General features: G+C 49.2%; 1 protein-coding gene and 1 long non-coding RNA gene across 3 annotated transcripts in view; one reads left to right on the plus strand and one right to left on the minus strand.

Moving 5' to 3' along the window:
• The window catches only part of tmem131 (transmembrane protein 131), a 253,551-nt gene that overhangs the window by 190,516 nt on the left and 49,938 nt on the right, over positions 1-13,097 (minus strand). The window lies entirely within an intron of this gene.
• The window catches only part of LOC140392033 (uncharacterized), a 43,159-nt gene that overhangs the window by 24,977 nt on the left and 5,085 nt on the right, over positions 1-13,097 (plus strand). The window contains exon 3 of one of the 2 annotated variants that reach the window (XR_011935230.1): positions 8,529-8,863. The exons of the other annotated variant lie outside the window; for it this stretch is intronic. This is a non-coding gene — a long non-coding RNA (uncharacterized lncRNA). Of the gene's footprint in view, positions 1-8,528; positions 8,864-13,097 lie in introns of those variants that run through there. 2 annotated transcript variants of the gene reach the window in all.

Raw genomic sequence — 13,097 nt, forward strand, 5'->3', positions numbered from 1 at the left:
CATCCATGTCCCTCCCAAACTGTTATTCACTTCAGTCTTCCCTGGCATTTTTACACAACTTCATGCAAACGTTTCACTCAATTTTCCTTCTAACTTTACCAAATTAATCCTTTCCATGAGTCAAGTTGACTTCAGCCTCTAAGCTAATTACAATTGTAGCACAGTGGCTAGTACAATTGCGTCACAGCGCCAGGGTCCCAGGTTTGATTCCCACTTGGGTCACTGTCTGCGTGAAGGCTGCACGTTCTCCCCGTGTCTGCGTGGGTTTCCTCCGGGTGCTCCAGTTTCCTCCCACAAGTCCCAAAAGAAGTGCTGTTAGGTAATTTGGACATTCTGAATTCTCCCTCCTACTTGTGACAATAAAGATTATTATTTAAAAGTTACAAATGCTTGACAAAATAGAATGAGACAAGGACACCGGTAGCAGTCAAAGTTGTTTGGAGAGTTGACCAAAAACAGATTCGGAAATGGTTTGTGGTAAAGATGTCAAGAACAGCTGAAAGTTCTCTAATCACAGGTGGGAGAAAGGAAGTGCGTGGAGACAGTTCTATTGCACTAATGTAGGTTCCAGAGATGGGTGGGAAAGGAGAAGCTATAGCTTTGAATGCATACAGTCCTCTTGGTACAGTCTCCAACAATCAATATTAACTGCTTATTTATCCATTGCTGTACCAAGACAGTGACAACTGTACTTAAATGTAATCCATAGGTTGCGAAATTCTTTGGAGCATCCCATGTACACAAGTGTTTTTCAAACTTTTTTTCCGCGGACCCATTTTTACCAACTGACCAACCTTCGGGACCCACGCCGGCCGACCTTCGGGACCCACGCCGGCCGACCTTCGGGACCCACGCCGGCCGACCTTCGGGACCCACGCCGGCCGACCTTCGGGACCCACGCCGGCCGACCTTCGGGACCCACGCCGGCCGACCTTCGGGACCCACGCCGGCCGACCTTCGGGACCCACGCCGGCCGACCTTCGCAGCCCACCATTTTCTCTTGCCCGGTTTGCTGCTGACAAAATGGAGGAATCGCAATCGCACTCAAAGTACATGATGACGACTTTCGGGGGCCATGACTTGCTCTCTGCCTTCCTCAGGCAGGAAGATTACATCGAATTTTTTTTTTTTTAAATCTTCTGCGTCTCCGATTGCGCAAATTTGCGGTCTTCAGCCGCAGCAGCCGATTTTTATATTCAATTTTTATTTATTTTTTGTAAATTGTAGCAATGTTGTTGCACAGCACATTTAATCAAAGAGACCAACGCCCAAGTCATTGTCAGACTCTTCAGATTCTTCCTGTTTCTTCTCTTTCTTTTTCTCTTCAGCAGCAACAGGGGCAGCGGAGGAAATCAGGGCATGGAGTTTAATCAGGGCATTGAGTTTGTCTTCGGTGACAGTGACCTCATCGTTGTGCAGGATTGGCGCGCTATAGATACAGGCGAGTTCCGAGGTGGAGGCCATGGCGCTGGATTTCTGCGGGTGGGTCCGATCGTGCTCGTTGCCAGGAAGGGAGCTCGGCCTTAGCTTCGTTGAGAAGAGCCGAGCCCTTCCAAACCGGACAGAGCGAGCAACAGCCAGCTTTTAACTATGCCGGCTGCAAGCGACCGGTTTACCAAATTTTTTTTAAATGCAGCCACACTGCGCATTCGTGCCCGATCATCTTTTTTTAAACGTTCGTGCCCATTTCGAAGGCCGTTTCGCAGCCGGCATAGTTAAAAGCCGGCTGCTGCAGCTGTTGCGCGCGGATTTCGGATCAGGAGCGCCTCAACCCTCCCGACGCCAGTCTGCGACCCACCCGCGAGTCGCGCCCCCGACTTTGACAATGCCCAATGTACACCATACTCTAGATGTTGTCAAACCAGGATATTAGTTAAGCACCAACAATTGAAAAATACTTGGCTAGTGCATTTTTCCTCCTTGCTGGGAGGGAAGGAATTTTCCTTCTTCTCCCAAATCCACAAAGCCTATTCCGCATAGACTTCTTCATAGTGGGTGTTAGTGTTTCCAGGAGTGGCAAGGGCAGAATATTCCATGATAGTAATCTCGGACCACACACCACACTACATGGATGGAAATTTGGAGATAGGCTGGGCCCAGGGCCCCCATGGAGGCTGGACAAAGCCCTCGCCAAGAAGGTGTCTCCGAAAAACGTCAGAAGCCATTGACGAATATGTAACCTGCAACCAGATTGGGGAGGTCTATCCCTCCACAGTCTGGGAGGCACTGAAGGCAGTGATCAGGGGGGAAATAATGGACTCAGAGGCATGAGGGAAGGGGCAGCCAGCCAGTGACCAATCGGAAGTACTCTACGGCCCCAATCGTGGAGCTGGCGGAGGGCAAAAAGCTACAATTGGAATTCAACCTTTCCTCCACTGAGAAAGCAGTGAACCAACTCTGCCAGGGACGAGCGACCTTTTATGAGTAAGGGGACAAGGCCAGCCACCTGCTGGCACGCCAGCTGATGAAACATTGGCCACAACAGAGACAGTGCAGGTAAGGGAGGCGTGCGTTAGGGTAGTCACGGCTCCAGATAAGATCAACGGAGCCTTTGCAACTTTCTACTGGGGACTGTACACCTCCAAGCCCCAGAGGGACATTCAAAGATTAAACAGTTCCAAGACGGGCTGGACATACCAGCTTTGGGGGAGGAAAAGAGGCATGGATTGGAAGCACCATTAGGACGGAGATCATGGAATTGGGGTGGGGGGGGCTTCACCAGAGGAAGGAGCGGTGCTCTGAAAGCTAGTGATTTGAAACAAACCTGTTGGACTTCAACCTGGTGTTGTAAGACTTCTTAATGTGCCCACCCCTGTCCAACGCCGGCATTTCCACATCATGACTGGTGGAAGACAGAGTGGGGATAAAGGGGTCCTTTTCAGGATGGCAGCCGGTGACTAGTGGTGTTCCAAGGGGTCAGTGTTGGGACCACAGCTATTCGCAATTTACATTTATGATCTGGAAGAAGGAACTGAGGGCATTGTTGCTAAGTTTGCAGATTATACAAAGATATGTAGAGGGACAGGTAGTGTTGAGGAAGCAGGGAGGCTGCAGAAGGATCTGGACAGGCTAGAAGAAAGGCAAATAAGTGGCAGATTGAATACAATGGGGAAAAGTGCGAGTCAATGCACTTGGGTAGGATGAATAGAGGCATAGACTATTTTCTAAATGGGAAATGGCTTTGGAAATCAGAAGCACAAAGGGACTTAGAAGTTCGAGTTCAGGATTCTCTCAAGGTTAATGTGCAGTTAGGAAGGCAAATACAATGTTAACATTCATGGCGGGAGGACTAGAATACAAGAGCAGGGAGGTACTGTTGAGGCTGTACAAGGCTCTGGTCAGACCCCATTAGGAATATTGTGCGAAGTTTTGGACACCACATACAAGGGAGAATGTGCTGGCCTTGGAGAGGGTCCAGAGGAGGTACACAACAATGATCCCCAGCATGGGGAGAAAGCCAGCAGGATGCTGGTTCAGCAGCTCAGAAAGAGGGAGGTGGCTAGGGCAATAGGTAAAATGTTGGATGGAGGCGGTAACTTGGTAGGGGATGCGGCAGTACGAACAGGGCTTTCAAGGACTTTTATAGCAGACTCTATAGCTCGAAGCCCCCCGTGGGGCCGGAGCGGATGAGATGCTTCTTAGACGGCCTGATATTCCCAAAAGTGGGGAGGGAGCTAGAAGAAGGACTGGGCGCCCCGATCAGAGCTGAGGAGATATTTGAGGGCTGAAAGGCCATGCAGTCAGGTAAAGCCCCAGGGTCGGATGGGTACCCGATAGAATTTTATTAAAAGTTCTCCGGGATATTGGGGCCACTACTGGTCAAGGTTTTTAAATGAGGCAAGGGACAAAGGGGTGCTGCCCCAGACCATGTCGCAGGCTACCATCTCCTTGATTTTAAAACAGGACAAGAACCCGGAGTCGTGTAGGTCTTATAGGCCGATCTCCCTTCTTAACGTGGATGCTAAACTGCTGGCAAAGCTTTTGGCCACTAGAATTGAGGATTGTGTGCAGAGTGTTATTAGGGAGGATCAAACAGGGTTCGTTAAAGGTAGGCAACTGGTGGCGAATATAAGAAGATTGCTCAATGTGATCATGATGCCCCCAGAGGGAAAGGAGGTGGAGGTAGTGGTGGCAATGGACGCGGAGAAGGAGTTTGACCGAGTAGAGTGGGAGTACTTATGGGAGGTGCTGGGACGGTTTGGATTTGGGGTGGGTTTCATCGACTGTGTCAGGCTGCTATATCAGGCCCCGGAGGAGAGTGAGAGGACAAACAGGACAACTTCCGACTATTTTACACTGCACCGCGGGACGAGACAGGGGTGTCCCCTCTCCCCACTGCTGTTTGCGCTAGCTATAGAGTCACTGGCAATTGCTCGGAGGACTTCAGAGGGTTGGAAGGGGCTGGTTCGGGGGGAGGGTGGTGCATAGTTTCATTGTATGCAAATGACCTGCTCTTGTACGTTTTGGACCCGACGGTGGGGATGGACGGAATCATGGCAACCCTGGGGGAATTCGGCCGGTTTCGGGGTACAAATTGAATGTGACAAAAAGTGAAATATTTGTAGTTCAGGAGAGGGGTCAAGGGGACCGGCTGTGGGAACTGCCATACCGGTTAGTTGGGGACAGTTTCAGGTACCTGGGAATACAAGTGGCGCGGAATTGGGGTCGACTGCACAAACTGAACCTGTCCCGGCTGGTAGGTCAAATGCGAGGAGAGTTCCAGAGGTGGGATCCGCTGTCGTTAGCTGGGAGAGTACAGTTAAAATGACGGTCCTCCCAAGGTTCTTATTCATGTTCCAGTGTCTCCCCAGGGGGGAGGGGGGTGTTCGGCTTGGGAGCGGGTTGAGGCAGCAGCCTCATGTAGGGGTACCAGTCTGGGGGCGTTGGTGACGGCGCGCTTCTCCACAAGTCCTGTCGTGGTGGCGGCCTTTCGGATCTGGGGACAGTGGAGGAGGCACGTGGGAGCAACGGGAGCACCTGTCTGGTCCCCGATATGTGACAACCATCGGTTTGCCCCGGGGAGGTTGGACGGGGGTGTTTCAGGTATGGTGGAGAGCGGGGATTGAGCGGATGGGAGATTTCTTTTTGGAAGGGAGCTTCCCTAGCTGGAGGCCAAGTTTGGGTTGACGAGGGGGAATGAATTCCGGTATATTCAGGTGCGGGACTTTTTGCGTAGGCAGGTGCCATCTTTTCCACTCTTGCCACTAAGGGGGATCCAAGATAGTGTCTAGAGGATGGGTGGGGGAGGGAAGTGTCTCGGATATTTACAAGGAGTTCATGGGGGCGGAGGAGACTCAGACCGAGGAGCTGAGGCATAAATAGGATGAGGAGTTGGGAGGGGAGATTGAGGAAGGCCTGTGGGCGGATGTGCTGAGCAGGGTCAAGAGGACTGCAAAATGTTCCAGGCTTGGCCTGATTCAATTTAAGGTCGTCCACCGGGCCCACGATGTCCCGGATGAGCAGATTCTTCGGTGTGTAAAGTGTCTGAGAGGACCGGCAGACCATGTCCACATGTTTTGGGCTTGTCCAAAACTTAGGAGATCCTAGCAGGGGTTTGAGGGTGTCATGTCTAGAGTATTGAACACGAGGGTGGCGATGAGTCCAGAGGTGGCGATTTTTGGGGTTTCAGAGGCCCCGGAAGTCCAGGGAGAGAAAGAGGCCGACGTCTTGGTCTTTGCTTCCCTGGTGGCCCAGAGACAGATACTTCTAGCTTGGAGGGACTCAAAGCCCCCGAAGTCGAAAGCCTGGCTGTCAGACATGGTGAGTTTCCTGGGCTTACAGAAAATCAAGTTCGCCTTGAGAGGGTCGTAGTTAGGGTTCGCCCGGAGCTGGCAACCATTCATTGACTTCTTTGCGGAGAATTAATCGTCAGCAGGCGGGGGGGGGGCCTACGGCAATTGCACTATGTACTTTGTTTACTGTACAGTCCTTTTGTTTTCTCGTTCTGTAATTCTACTGTTTACAATGCCAAAAAATACCTCATTAAAATTGTTTATTAAAAAAAAAGAATGATCCCCAGAATGAAGGACTTGTCATACGAGGAGCTGATGAGGACTCGGGAGTCTCTACTCGATGGAGTTTAGAAGGATGGGGGGGGAATCTCACTGAAACTTACAGAATACTGAGAAGCCTAGATAGTGAACGTGGCGAGGATGTTTCCACTAATAGGAGAAACTAGAACTTGAGGGCACAGCCTCAGACTGAAAGGATGATAGTTTAAAGGAATTTCTTCAGCCAGAGGATAGCGAATCGGTGAAACTCTTTGCTGCAGAAGGCTGTAGAGTGCAAGTCAATGAGTGTCTTTATGACGGAGATGGATAGGACAGCAGTGACACAGTGGTTAGCACAGCTGCCTCACGGCATCAAGGACCCGGGTATGATCCCGTCCCCGGGTCACTGTCTGTGTGGGGTTTGCACACTTTCCCCATGTATGCGTGGATCGCACCCCACAACCGTGCAGGGTAGGTGGATTGGCCACGCTAAATTGCCCCTTAATTGGAAAAAGAACTGGGTACATGTTTCTAAAAAAGGTTCTTGATTAATATGGCGATCAAGGGTTATGGGGAGAAGGCAGGATAATGGGGGTTGAGAAACATATCAGCCATGATTGAATGGTGGAGCAGATGGGCCGAATACCTATTTTTGCTTCTATGCCTTATGGTCTGTCTGGCCTGGTGGATGTGGTGAAGAGGAACCTGCAGAGGTGGGCTTGCTCCCACTTTCTCTGGCGGAAAGAGTTCAGAATATAAAAATTAACGTACTGCCAAGGTTTTTCTTCATATTCAGATCGCTATTGATCTTCATCCCCAAATCCTTCTTCACAAAGTTCCATGGCTTTTGTGTGGGCTAGAAAAAAAAACCAGGATCCGCAAAACCGTCCTACGAAGAGGGTGGTGCATGGGGGGGGGGGGGGCTTGGCACAACTAAACCTCCTACTCGATCACTGGGCAATGAAGTCAAAATGGGTTCAGGCCACACTAAGGACCTGGAACCAGCTCAAGGCACCATTACAAACTTGGGTACATGCCTGTTGCAGCCCCCATCTGCAGAAACCACAGATTAATCCAGTGAAAAAGATTCCACCTGCAAACGTGGAGAATCGATGAAGGGGTGCTGACAATAAGGGACCTGTACATAGATGGTGGAATTGCGACCGTGGGGTAACTAACGAAGAAGCTCGAGCATCCGAAAGGGAACAAACTCCGTTACTTGCAGCTAGAAGACGTCCTTTGCACGGAAAATTAGGCATGTTCCTGCAGTCAAATGTGATACTGTAATTCTCAGTACATGTGTACATCCCAGTTTAGAATGGGACTGGGGGGGTTATAATGGTTTTTCACAGGCAACTCTAGCATTTGCCATCAAGGCTCAAGGCAAGTAATAAAGCACTTGGAAAGGGCAATAGAAAGCGACAGGCATCCGCGTAATCAACCCCAAGCTAGAGCAATATTCAAGGGATAAAATTGACAAAACAAAAGGTTTTAGGCAATATCAGATCTTAGCACTGCCAAATTTACTGTACTGAAATAGGTTTCTCCCCATGTAAATACATTAGATTTGCAACTTTAAAATAACATTTGCTAATCAAAGTCTGCCAAGTACAACAATCAATATTATTTACCAAGTCAACAAAATACTTGTGCTTCATTCATTTAAAATGATGGCAATCAACTAACCTGGACACCCAAAAACCATAAATTAAACTAGCCGAACTGGAAAGGATACCAACCATGCCACATGAATCTCCTATTAAACATCTAAAACTGCAATGGATACTTTAAAACACAGCTAAACCTAGGTAACTTAATAAGAAAAATTGGAGTTGGAGTAAACTACACAGTCTCGTGAGCCTACACGCCATTCGATATGATCATGGCTGATCTTCACTTTCTCCATATCCCTCGATTCCCCGAGACACCAAAAATCAACCAGCCTGGCATACATTCAATGCAGGCACATCGACAACCCTCTGGGCTAAGGAATTCAGTTCTACTTCTATCAGTTCTTGTTCTGAATATGTGGAACTCTTTGCCGCAGAAGGCTGTGGAGGCCAAATAAGAGTGTCTTTAAGGATAGATAGGTTTTTGATCAATAAGGGGATCAGGGGTTATGGGGAGAAGGCAGGAAAATGGGGATGAGAAAAATATCAGCCATGATTGAATGGCAGAGCAGACGCGATGGGCCGAGTGGCCGAATTCTGCTCCTATGTCTTATGGTACCGTGCCTGTGTTCTAGATTTCTCAAGTACAGAAAACAATGGTGCAGTGTCTTCACTGCCAAGCTCCTTTAGAATCTTGTATGTGTCAATATCACCTCTCATTATTCTGAATTCCAGGGTTAAAAGCCCAATTTACTCCTCTCAGCCCAGATACCAAACCAGGGAAACCTCTCTGACACCAAGATTATGGACACCAAAACTGCACACAGTTTCCCATGTATGGTCTTGAACTGTAACAAGACTTTGTCATTCTTTTACTCCAATCCCCTTGCAATAAAGGCCAACATGCAATTTATCTTTTTAATTGCAGGTCGCATCTGCATGCCAACTTTGGATTCCTTGTACGAGGACAAAGTCCCTCTGAACATCAGCCATTAGGATCAAGGTTGCCTTCTGTGCTTTTAACCATTTGGCCCGTCATGCCTGCACCCACTCACTTCAAGATCCTAGCCCACTGCCTTACCCAGAGCCCTACGAATGTTCTCCTCTTCAAACGATTGTCCAATTCCTTTTTAAAAGCCACAACTGAATCCGTCTCCATAACATTTGCATGTTGTAAATTCAGATTCTAACACATGTCGTGTCACCATTACTTGTTTGCCAATTACCTCGAAAGTGTCCATTGGCTCTTGATCCTTATTAAACTGCAAGCCTCTAAATGCATTCCGCTTCTGTATTTTTACTTTCAAAGTGAATAACCTCATGCTTACATATTACTCCATTTTCCATATTGTTTCCATTCACTTAACCCATGTATATCTCCTGGATATGGACGGCGCGGTGGCACAATAAGCAGCAGTGTTAGCACTGCTGCATTACAGCACCAGGGACCCAGGTTCAATTCTGATGCATTACAGCACCAGGGACCCAGGTTCAATTCTGACCTTGGGTTACTGTCTGTGCCGAGTCTGCACGTTCTCCCCATATCTGTGTGGGTTGCTTCTGGGTGCTTCAGCTTCCTCCCACAGTCCAAAGATGTGCAGGTTAGATGGATTGTCCATGATAAAGTGCCCCTTAGTAGCCAATGGTTAGGTGGGGTTACAGGGATGGGGCACTCTTTCAGAGGGTGGGTGCAAACTTGATGGGCCAAGTGGCCTCCTTCTGCACTGTAGGGATTCTATGAATCTGTTTCTTCCTCAATTTACACCACCTAGCTTTGTATCATCAGCAATCTTAGATACATTGCTCTCAATCCCTACATTTAAGTCAGTAACATAGATCGCAAATAGAAGAGACCGTTGTGCTGATCCATGTGCCTTATGGCACAATAATCACAGCCTTCCAATGTGAAAATGCCCCAATTATTCATACCTTCTGCTGGTTTTCCGTTAAACAACCCTCTACTCGTACTAATACATCACACCCAATTCCATCAGCCTTTACCTTGCCTATTAACCTTTTGAGTGGCACTCGAGAATGTCATATTGCATCTACTCAGTCCCCTTTATCTAAGTCACTCAAAAGAAAATTCCCCATTTTTCAAACAGGATTTCCTTTTCCTAAAACTATGTGGACTTTTCTTGATCACATTATGATTTTCTAAGTGAATTATGACTTCCTCAATAACGGATTTCAGCATTTGCCCAATGACTGGTGTCAGGCTAATGAGTGTAGCTCCCAGTTTTCTTTCTGCCTCCTTTGTCAACCAGTGGGGTCACATTTCCCAATCAGCTGGGACCATTCAGCAATCTAGGGAATTTTACTCAATCATAACCAGCAGCATCCACTATCTCTGCAGCCACCTTTTAGAACCTGAGGATGTGGGCCATCAGGATCCTAGGGATTGGATTTTAGTCCCTCAATTATTGCTGGTATTTTTATCAAGTTCCGCATTCTTTTTAGCCACTGTTACCCTTTATTTCTGGCATAGAATTTGTGTCTTTTACTGTGAAGACAGGCTCCTATTTATTCAAAGTCCTCATTCAGTATGACAATTTCCTCTTTCATATACTTGCAAATCTCTTATAAAAACAGGTTGTAAAATCCTAGCTTATTTTTTTCCATTTAATGTCAACCATTAGACAGCCCTCTCCCAATCTTTGGGCTTACTACTCTTTGCAACATTTGAAGCCTCTTCTTTTAATCTATTATCCTTAACTTCCTTAGTAAGCCTCTTTCTCACAAAGTTGATAGTCAGTGCCATGTACTGTCGTTGAGCATAGTTTCTCTATTTAGCCATGTCTTTGGTCTATTTATCCAACCTTGGCCAGCTCCCCCCCAAACATAGCTAAAAGTTTGAGATTTGTTTTTGGGACTGGAGTATGTCACTTTCGAACTTGCAGATTTCAATTGTATCATGGTCACATTTTCCCCACAGCTGATCTATTACTGAGATTAACAGCAGTTAACAGTACAACACAAGATCTAAAATAGTCTTGTCCCTCCGGTTCCACAACATATTGTTCCAGGAAACTCACAAAAAACAATTCTACAAACTCCTCTTCCAGGCAAACGGTGTCATTTTTATTGATCCCATCTATATGAAGATTAAAGTCCCTAACAGATATTACATTTGTTACAAACTCCAATTGTTTTTTTCTTAATGCCCTGTCCATGGTAGAATTACTGTTATGGGGCCAAGACGTTATTCAGTTAGCCCAATATCTATCACAGGACAAATGCTAGAATCTATTTTTAAGGAAACAATAGCAGGACATTAAAACGTATTCTGGCGTGATCCCAGCACATGCGCACTGGGGGGGGGGGGGGGGGACTTCTTCGCGCCGGCCATGGCGGACCGTTACAGCGGCAGACGCGGAGGGAAAGAGTGCCCCCACGGCACAGGCCCGCCAGCAGTTCGGTGGGCCCCGATCGCGGGCCAGACCACCGTGGCTTCCCCTCCCCACGGGGCCAGATCCACCCGCGCCCATCGGGGACTCCGCAGGCCGTTCGCAGAGCCAGGTCCCACCGGTAAGGACCTTGTTTGATTTACACCGGTGGGACTGGCCGAAAACAGGCGGCCACTCGGCCCATCGCGGAGGGGAGAATCGCCGGGGGGGGGGGGGGGGACTGCCAACGGCCCCCAACCGGCGCGAGGCGATCCCCGCCCTCGCCGAAATACCGCCGCCGGACAATCAGGCAGCGGGGCGGGATTCACGCTGCACCCCAGCGATTCTCCAGCCCGGCGGGGGGTCGGACAATCCCACCCATAGTCTTTGACTAAGAGTTCTGAGGAAGTAACAAGCAAGGTGGATAAAGGGGAACCTGTAGATGTGGTCTACTTGAATTTCCAAAATGCGTTTGATCGTTGCTTCAAAATGTTTTTGTACAGGCTCATTAGGGGATAACATATTAGAATGGTTAGAGGATTGGTTAGCTATTAGTAAGCAGGAGTAGTGATAAATGGGTCATTTTCACTATGCAAACTGTAACTAATGGAATACCACAAGCATTATGCTGGGGCCACAACTATTTATAATTTATATTAATGACTTGGATGAAAGAACCCAATGAGCTAAATTTTCTTCTGACAAAGATTGGTGGGAAAGTAAATTGATGACTCTTTGTTCTTTTGACAAAGAGATCTAGACAAGTTAAGTGGGTGGGCAAATATTTAGCAGGTGCAACATGTGGGAAAATGTCAACGTCTCCACTTTGGCATGGCAGGAAGAATAGAAAATCAGCATGTTATCCGAATGGAAATAGATTACAGAACTTTGTGGTAGAGAGAGACCTGGGTGTCCAGGTACATGAATCACAAAACCTTAGTATGCAAGTACAGCAAGTAATTAGGAAGGAAAATAGAGACTTCCGGTTGCGGCTATGCAGAGCGATCCACGAGGCTCGACAAAAGATCTCTGACAATGAGGACGATATCTTAGGCCTGGCGGTAAAGGTGGAGGCGCACGAGGTGCTCCACAAGAAATGGCAGGAGCGGTTCGAGGAAATGGAGAATCGGTCGAGGCGGAAGAATCTGCGGATTCTGGGCCTCCCGGAGGGGCTGGACGTGGGGGCCTATGTGGTCACCATGTTGAACTCGCTGATGGGAGCGGGGTCCTTCCAGGAGCCCCTGGAGCTGGCGAGGAGGCCCAAGGCTAACGAGCCTCCGCGGGCGGTGCTGGTGAGGTTCCATCGGTTCGTCGATCGGGAGTGTGTTCAGGTGGGCCAAGGAGAGGAGCAGCAGGTGGGAGAACGCGGAGGTTCGGATATATCAGGATTGGAGTGCGGAGGTGGCAAAGAGGAGGCTCGGGTACAATCGAGCGAAGGCGGTGCTGCACAGGAAGGGGGTGAAGTTTGGAATGTTGCAGCCGGCACGACTCTGGGTTACCTACAAGGACCAGCACTATTATTGAGAGTCTCCGGAGGAGGCGTGGGTCCCCCCCCCCCCCCCCCCCCGAGTTAGAGGTGAGGGGACCGGGCCTGTAAAAGGAGCTGCGTCAGAGGTGGCGGGGCCTGGTAGGTGGAAAGCGCGGGCTTTTTCCCGCGCTGAAGACTGGAGGGGCGGGGAAGCGAGGGTTGTTTCCCACACTTAGAACGGAAGGGGAGAACAGAAGGGTGAGGGGGAGAGCCTATTGATGGGGATGGGAGAGGAAGGTGTGCCACACAATGGGAGGAGTCGAAAGAGAGGCAGGAGTGGCTGGGGTCAGCAGTAGTCAGCTGACTTGCGGAAGTGCAATGGGGGGAGTAAATCAGCTAGGATGGGTCCTAGCCCAGGGGGGGGGGGGGGGGGGAGAGAAGAGAGAACAATCAAGTTGCTGCTGCTGCTATGGTCAAGGAGGAGCTGGAGCGAGTGGGGGGGGGGTCGAGACGGGGGTATGCCGCTGTGGGGAACGGGCCGGGTGTGGGGTGCGGGCGCGTGGCTGGCCGAGGAGGGGTCATGGCTAGCCGACGGGGGAGGGGGGCGGGTAGCCCCCTGACCCGGCTGATAACCTGGAATGTA

This window comes from Scyliorhinus torazame, chromosome 15, assembly GCF_047496885.1.
Source record: "Scyliorhinus torazame isolate Kashiwa2021f chromosome 15, sScyTor2.1, whole genome shotgun sequence".
Taxonomy (NCBI): domain Eukaryota; kingdom Metazoa; phylum Chordata; class Chondrichthyes; order Carcharhiniformes; family Scyliorhinidae; genus Scyliorhinus; species Scyliorhinus torazame.